The 8,007-nt window shown below is 40.7% G+C and overlaps 1 pseudogene; it reads left to right on the top strand.

Moving 5' to 3' along the window:
• Positions 1–818: 818 nt before the first annotated feature.
• LOC123403427 lies at positions 819–1,327 on the top strand (annotated as a pseudogene).
• The last annotated feature ends 6,680 nt before the right edge of the window (positions 1,328–8,007 follow it).

Raw genomic sequence — 8,007 nt, 5'->3', positions numbered from 1 at the left:
CAATGTTGTTTTGTGGGAGAAATTAATCTACATCCTGAAAGTCAAAACCATTTTCTTTTATTTCCTTCTATTTCAATGCTCATCGCACGTGGAGGTGGGAGGAGGACGAGAGCAATGGACACCACCAACATGATAAGAACACCCCCTGCACCGCTGCACATGGTGCCCAAGAACACCAAGCGAGCGACCATCGAGCGATACCCCACCATGTGCATGCTACATGAGCGCCCAACCATCAACTGGAACGAGCACTACCGCCTCTGACATGCCCTTCCATACATGATTCAAGCTTAGCAGAACAGTGTGATATGACGTACTCCCTCCGTTCGAAAATAATTGTCCTAGAAATGAATATAATGGATGTATCTATAACTAAAATAAGTCTAGATACATTTATCTCTATGACAAGTATTTCCGGACGGAGGTAGTACTATGCAGGGACAGTCATCCACGATGGAGCGTTGACCATGCCCTAACAATGGTGTTTTGTGAGAGAAATTAATCTACACCGTGAAAGTCAAAACCATTTTATTTTATTTCCTTCTATTTCAATGCTCATCGCACGTGACGAACAAGTGAATGAATTCGTTGCAAGAAACAGAGGACCAGTGACAACTCGCTTGGAACCGGCAAAATCCAAATTTTGTGAGCTGCCTCCCGCTTCAGCGGACGAAATTTGAGGGCCACGCCAGCGATCCGCGCCGTCTCTCCCCGGATCGTGATCGCGACCATCCATTACGTCCAGATCCAACGGCAGGCTGTGCCCTCCTCCCTTGTTAAATCCCCCCCTTCGCCTCCGTCTCCCACCAACAGCCGCCGCCACCACACCGCAGCTCCTCCTCCGTTCCATTCCCAAACTCCGTCAACCATGTCCGGCCGCGGCAAGGGCGGGAAGGGCCTGGGCAAGGGCGGCGCGAAGCGCCACCGGAAGGTGCTGCGGGACAACATCCAGGGCATCACCAAGCCGGCCATCCGTCGGCTGGCGCGGCGCGGCGGCGTGAAGCGCATCTCGGGGCTCATCTACGAGGAGACCCGCGGCGTGCTCAAGATCTTCCTCGAGAACGTCATCCGCGACGCCGTCACCTACACCGAGCACGCCCGCCGCAAGACCGTCACCGCCATGGACGTCGTCTACGCGCTCAAGCGCCAGGGCCGCACCCTCTACGGATTCGGCGGCTGATCTGCTAGCTGCTGCTGCTCCGGCAAGTCCCTGCTAGCTGCCTGTGTTCCGGTGATATGTGGTTTTCTTCTGAGTTCGTGCGTCGTTGTTCCATCGGTCTGTGTAGTTATCGAATATGAATGGAATTGAATCAATGTTCCTGTGGTATCATCTTGGCTGCGTCTCTCGATATGTTCCTATTTAGTCACTACCAATTTGTGACATCCTGATTCTTCTCGGCAATGAAGTTGGCGCACTGATTGTGGGGAAGAAAACTGCTCCTGTAATTTGAATGTAAATGGAATGGAATCAGCGTCGTATTAGTTTGTGCTGAAACGTTCTCTGAATCAAGTTTTCTTTCTTCCCGGAAGTCATACAGACCTGTGTTCTGAAACTCTCGAGTTGGCACAATTTTAGTTCACTTGGTTATCAACTTGCCCATTGGTCAAAAAAAAAAGAGTAACTAACTTGTACTCCCTCTGTAAACTAATATAAAAGCATTTAGATCACTATTTTAGTTATCTAAACACTTTTATATTAATTTACAGAGGGAGTACTAATGCTTTAGAAAAAAAAACACTGTCATCTTGTGCTACTTTGTCAGCTGCTATTTTGTTACCGGCCGGGACACGCTTGGTGTTCTCCTCTTCTCTGATGAGGTGTGGCCAGGGCTTCCATGAATTTGTTAACATTTGAGTAAGAAACATGGCATTTGAATTACGAGGGGAATATGGACATTTGACCCAGATGGATCACAACATAGTGATGGAGCATATACTGTTTCACTCCAGTATTTACTATTTTCTAGCAAATCAAATTCCAAGATAAGTGTCTTCCTGTCACTGGTCAGAAAAACATCTTGGATCTTAAGTCGAGGAGACAAGCAGATGCTGCTATGTACTCCCTCCGTCCCAAAATAAGTAACTCAAAAAACGACTCAACTTTGTATTAAAGTTAGTGCAAAGTCGAGTCGCTTTTAAGTCACTTATTTTGGGACGGAGGGAGTATCTTTTTAATAGATTCACTTATGAAGCAGTTTCGATACAATGATGCTCATATGGGATGACAAATTGGCAATGAGATAGTTGAGGTGATTAACTTTATTCACACAAACTGATTTCTTTCCGTACACCTATGTATGGTAAAATGCCTTCAGAGCCAGGATTGACATTGTGGAATTGCTTGCGCCGGTCAGTTTACTCGAAAGCTCAAACTTATGGGAAAAGGTAGACTTGAACACTCCCCACAAACGCGGCTTTCCTAATCCGGACCGGACGCTTGAACTTGCCGTTGTATATTTAGACGTTTTTATCATTAGCAGAATAAAACATATCATTTATAGTGAGATGTTTTGCTAACCCTTCGTTGTGTATCTCCTAGTTTGTTTGGTCATGAATGGTAGATGATCCTTTAGCCCAGTCGATGGGGGTGCCAAACTTCCATGAGGGTCATGTCTTCTTAACGCAAGACCCACATCAGGGCTATATCTCACTCGCTGCGAGTATAGTTATGTCTTTCTTGCCTTATGAGATCATGCAAATGGCTCGACCCATTAACAAAGGCAGAGAGCATCAACCCTTACATGAGCGGGCGGGTTTGGAGGACTCCGGAGTGCTCCCAGCCTATTTTTGTTAAGCTTCCAGGCCGTTTTTTTCTTTCTCTTGACCATTTTTTCTACTTGTTTTGAGCTTTTGTGTGTGTTTCTTTTAGCGGTTTTCTTGGTCTTTTCTTTTTTCTTTTTCTTGTTCGTTTTTTCTTTGGTTTTCTATGTTGGGTTTCAACGATTTTCCATCAGGTTCCGCTTTTCAATGTTTCTTTAAGCAGTCTTTTACTCTTTTATTATTTTTTGTCTGTTTCATCACATGTCTACTTTTTTAATAAACATTTTACATTTTTCATTTACATAAGAAGCGTTTTTTATACATTTTTTAAATAGATGATTACCATTTTTCAAATATATGATCAATTTTTACTTTTTTTCATACCTAGTGTACATGTTTTTATATATAGATAATACTTTTAGTACATGTTTAACTCTTTTAAATATATGATTACATTTTTACAAATGTATGTTTTGATTTCTAAAATTTTCATATACATTGTGCATTTTTCATATACATCCACACCATTTTGTATACATGTTTAATATTTTTCATATATAGTATTAGCATTTCCTCTCAAACACATGTTTTTGAATAGATGTTATATATTTTCCAGATACACGTTAAATCATTTTTTCGAATTATATGATTTATTAAACTATTCAGTTTTTTTACGTTGTATAAACACTTATAGTGTCACACACATATGTTTTAAAACACGTGAATGTCTTTTTTAGTGCAACCTATATTTTTCTAATGGTATGATACTACTTTGAGTTGCGTGAACATTATTTAAAATTGTGTAAAGTTTTTAAAGATGTCATGTACAAGTTTTGAAATGCTTGAACTTTTTTTTAAATTAGCGAAACAATTGTTTTGAATCATCATTCTATTTTTTTTCTACATATGTTTTTATGTAGGTTATATCATTTATTAAAAGAAACAGTTCTTTTTTCTTCAAATACACGTTGGAAAATTTGTTGTAGAGGTTGAAATTTTTCGAGGTGATTGTTGAACATTTTTCAGTGCTGGCAGATATTTTTCAGATGCATATTAAAAATTTAATAAATACATGGTGAATATTTTTGTAGCACATATTAAACATTTGTAAGTGTTAGAACATATTTTTGATTGGTCTGATACATTTCTTTTGAAAATTATCCAAGAACATCTTCTCACGTGAGACCAACGACGGGTCAGAAATAGCTGCCGCGTGAGACCAAGGATAAATGTTCAATGTGTGTAAATAATAATTCGAAACCATTGTTAACACACATTGACCTATTTTTCCCGCAGACCAACTGTTGTCAAGTGTTAAAACATGTTTAACACACATTGAAGATTTTATCAATACATGATGAATATTTCAAACATATATTAAAAAAATCAGAAACAAAATTCAATGTGTGTTAAAATCTGTTCAAAAATATATTCAATATGTGTTGTTGAGTATTAGAACACGTTTAACACACATTGAAGATTTTATCAATAGATGATGAATATTTTTTAACACACATTGAACATTGGTCATAGAGACGAGACCACGTTACATCCCGGTAGGGTCCGAAATAGCTCTCGCGTGGGACCAACGACCGACTTGCCTAAAGATTCTTTTATTTATAGTGGGCTGACCCCTTGGTATTTGGTTCGTTAGATTCATTTATTTCCTTCTTACAACTATGAGAGATGGAAGGTGCTTCTGAAAGTTGAGAGACAGTTTCGTTTGTGTGTCTCTCTTTCTCTTTTCGCTCTCCATTTTAATTTTGTTAATATTTCGAAATTATTTAAATAATGTCATATATTTTATCACGCATTACAAATATTAATGTAGTGTAAAAAACCCCTCATGCAATTTGTATAAAATACTAAAGGGGGCACATGATGGAGGTTGGAGGAGGACGAGAGCAACGGACACCACCAACATGATAAGAACAACCCCTGTACCGCTGTACATGGTGCCCAAGACCACCAAGCGTGCGACTCACCCTGGACATTTGGGTACCCTAACCCGTTACGCGAACATGAACTGAACCTAATTATCCGAATTGTCAAGTAATTCGCGTAACGAATTAGGGTTCGATTCTCATTTCTTGGCTATTTGGTTTCTGGGTTAGGATTCGGGTTTGAGTCAAGAAAACCCGAAATACCTATACTATCCGAATTATTCATACTATCCAAATTATTCATCATATTATTACACTGTCATGTTACCCATACTAGCTAAAATACCCATACTACCTGAAATGCCCGTACTATCCAAATTATTCTACCAAAAGTTGATGTGTGCTCCGAATATTTCGGGTTTTTTGGGTACCCGGATTACCTGAACCAAAAGTTTGAGTAATTTGGGTTCTAGTAAGCAGAAAAAGTTTCTGTTTCCATTTTGAAGTACCCGAATTACCCATAAACCAAACTACCCGAACCAAAATAACCGAAATACCCGAATGCCCAGGGTGACGCGCGACCAGCGAGCGATAAGCCACCATGTGCATGCTACATGAGCGACCAACCATCAACTAGAATGAGCACTACCGCCTCTGACATGCCCCTCCACACATGATTCAAGGACTACAACAATCCAAAGTCGCCCGATACAATGGAGGCTGACTCGATGGGAGAATTGATTTTGACGCCTCCATCTCGCACGCCTTCGATCTTATGCCCCCCTCCTCATTTGGCTTCCTCTCAACTCCCCGACGCGACTTAATTTTTGCTCCATTACCCCCCTACCATGTTTACCTCTTGATTTATCTGGTCAGGAAGGAATCTGGACTTAATATATTTGCAAATGCCAAATCTGACCTTGTCCACTCTTCCTTCCAAAAGGTACGAGACAGAGGGGTTCCGTCCCTGTACCGACCTAGCAGCTAGAGCAGCTGCGCCGGCCGTCCGTCGCCCTCCTCCGCGGTGTCCCCCCATGGAGGATAATGTACATGGATACTACTCAGTTAGCAGATTCAGGGCAGTATATGAAGGTGTAATTGAGCCCCTTACAAACAAGAATCAGTGGCCACATGTGCATACATGCTTCGTGTTGCGTCCACCAATTCCAACAGGCAAGAAAAAAGATGCTGGAAGAACAAGAAACAGATGATAAAGAGTTGGTGGGAAGGTGGATCGAGGAAGGGATCCTCGAACAAATGCAAAAATGCGGGGAGGTAGGACATAGAGAAGCTGGATGTCCTAAAATTGGAACAAAGAAAAGGTACAAACTAGTACTTGTTGCTGTTTTCTATTTATAATACCATGGTTCTTTTACATAAAAGTAGTTCTAATTGCTTCTTTTTGTAGGAAAAGTACGGGAGGAAAGAATCCATGTCCATGGTTTGATGTTTCAGTTAGCAATGTCGTTCCATCTACACCAACCAAGAGCAAAAATAATGCCAATTGTAGCAGTCCTGGAGCTGTCACAAGAAGCCAAGACGCAACTCAAGGTAGTCTCAAACCTGTCACAAGGAGGCAATCTTCTACTCCACCACCAACATCTCTAGGAAAAGGAAAGAAGAAGAAAATTACTCATACGAGGAAGAAATTAAGTGACCTGTGAATTTGTTGGTGGCTATGATGAACTCGTGTGTGAGTGGAGACTCACTTTTATTGTTGTGTATGTGAGGTGCAAAGTCACTTTTATTTTCTCTGTAAGTGAGGTAGAGACTCACTTCTATTTGCTATGCCTGTATGTGAGGTAGAGACTCACTTATTTTGCTGTCATCAAGTCTTGTAGAACATAGTTGAACTTATTCTCTATGTTATTGTTGAATTATTGTGAGAGCATTATTCCCAGTGCTATCGTTCAATTATTGTGAGATTATTATTCCCAGTCTGTTTGCGTAAAAGGTATTGATTACAACAAAATGTTTTGTACCGGGTTGTGCCTTTCAAACTGAAGGGCATTTTTGTCTATTCCTGCTTCTGTTTGATAGTTATATACTAACATACGTGTTAACCATGCCAAAGGAAGGTATCAACAAGAGTTAGACAGATCTGGGGGGGGGGGGGGTGAGAGGAAGGCAAACGAAGAGGGGACGTAAGATGGAAGGCGTGCGAGCTGTGTGGGGGTGGGGGTGGGGTGGGGGGTTAAAATCAATTCTCCCCCGAGTCAATCCCAATCACGAATTGCTTCGACGAGATGCCGCCGTCCGCCCACCAACGCGAGATTTGGGAGAGATGGGGCCAACCACACGAGAAAACAGAACCGACGATGGCCTTTACCCGACGATGTGTACTGACGACGACCAGGGGAGGATGGGGGGGGGAGTTTTAGCGAGGTCACTCTTGACCCACCTAATCGGGGAGAGGACGCACAAGCTCCTTGCGTGTGATAATTCACTTGTCTTACTGTTGCCACATTTTATTACTTTGTTGTACTTTAGCTAGATCTTAATGAATGAAAAATTGATTATTTGCCACACTGCCCTCGACTGGTGCGGTCTAGGTCCACCCTCCGTTGACACAACACATGACAACTGATCAAACACACAAATAAAGTGCGACAAATGATCTTACACATTACAAACTAGACTAGATCTCAGTTTACAAGGTATTGCTCCCGGGGCTCAAAGTTTGAAGGGTGTGTGAATTAGACTTCCTTGGACAAATTTGTGATTTTTGTGGGTTGACAAATGTGTGATGTACCATAGTACATGTGGGTACTAAACATGTTGGGTGTTGGGACTCTTGGTTGCTGAATCATGACCCATGAACCGCCCCATGAATCTTAACAACTGAAAGATGCTCCTTAACGGGTGCGACCATGTGCTGCCTCGAGCAAGCTCTACCATGGCTTACCTGTTGGTCAACACATATTGCGCTGACCTTGTAGCCGCGGCTCACCCGGTGATGTCATGGCTTTTCTTTTGTTTTTTTTTCCTTCCATTTTTGGTTCACACTTTTCCGTTATTTTTCATTTTCCTTACGTTTAGAAATGTTCTAAATATATATTACAATTTTTACATGTTTGTTTTAAAACTATAATCTTTATTTGTAAATGTTACACATGTATAGAAAAATGTTATATATATAAACTAAAAATTATACAACATGAATAAATATAGTGAAATTGTTAATCATGTGTATGAAAAAATGTTAATCATGTGTATCTAAAAAGTTTATTCATTATGTGAAAATGTTAGTGTAATTAGAAATAAATATGTTACATTCAAACAATGTTCACCAGTTTAAAAAAAATGTGTTTGGAACATTTTCAGAAAAGATTGCATAGTTCAGAAGAATATTTTGTCTATTAGA

Source organism: Hordeum vulgare, chromosome 6H, assembly GCF_904849725.1.
Source record: "Hordeum vulgare subsp. vulgare chromosome 6H, MorexV3_pseudomolecules_assembly, whole genome shotgun sequence".
Taxonomy (NCBI): Eukaryota; Viridiplantae; Streptophyta; class Magnoliopsida; order Poales; family Poaceae; genus Hordeum; species Hordeum vulgare.
Note: the sequence above shows the minus strand (reverse complement) of the source record. Positions and strands in the feature narration are given on the sequence as shown.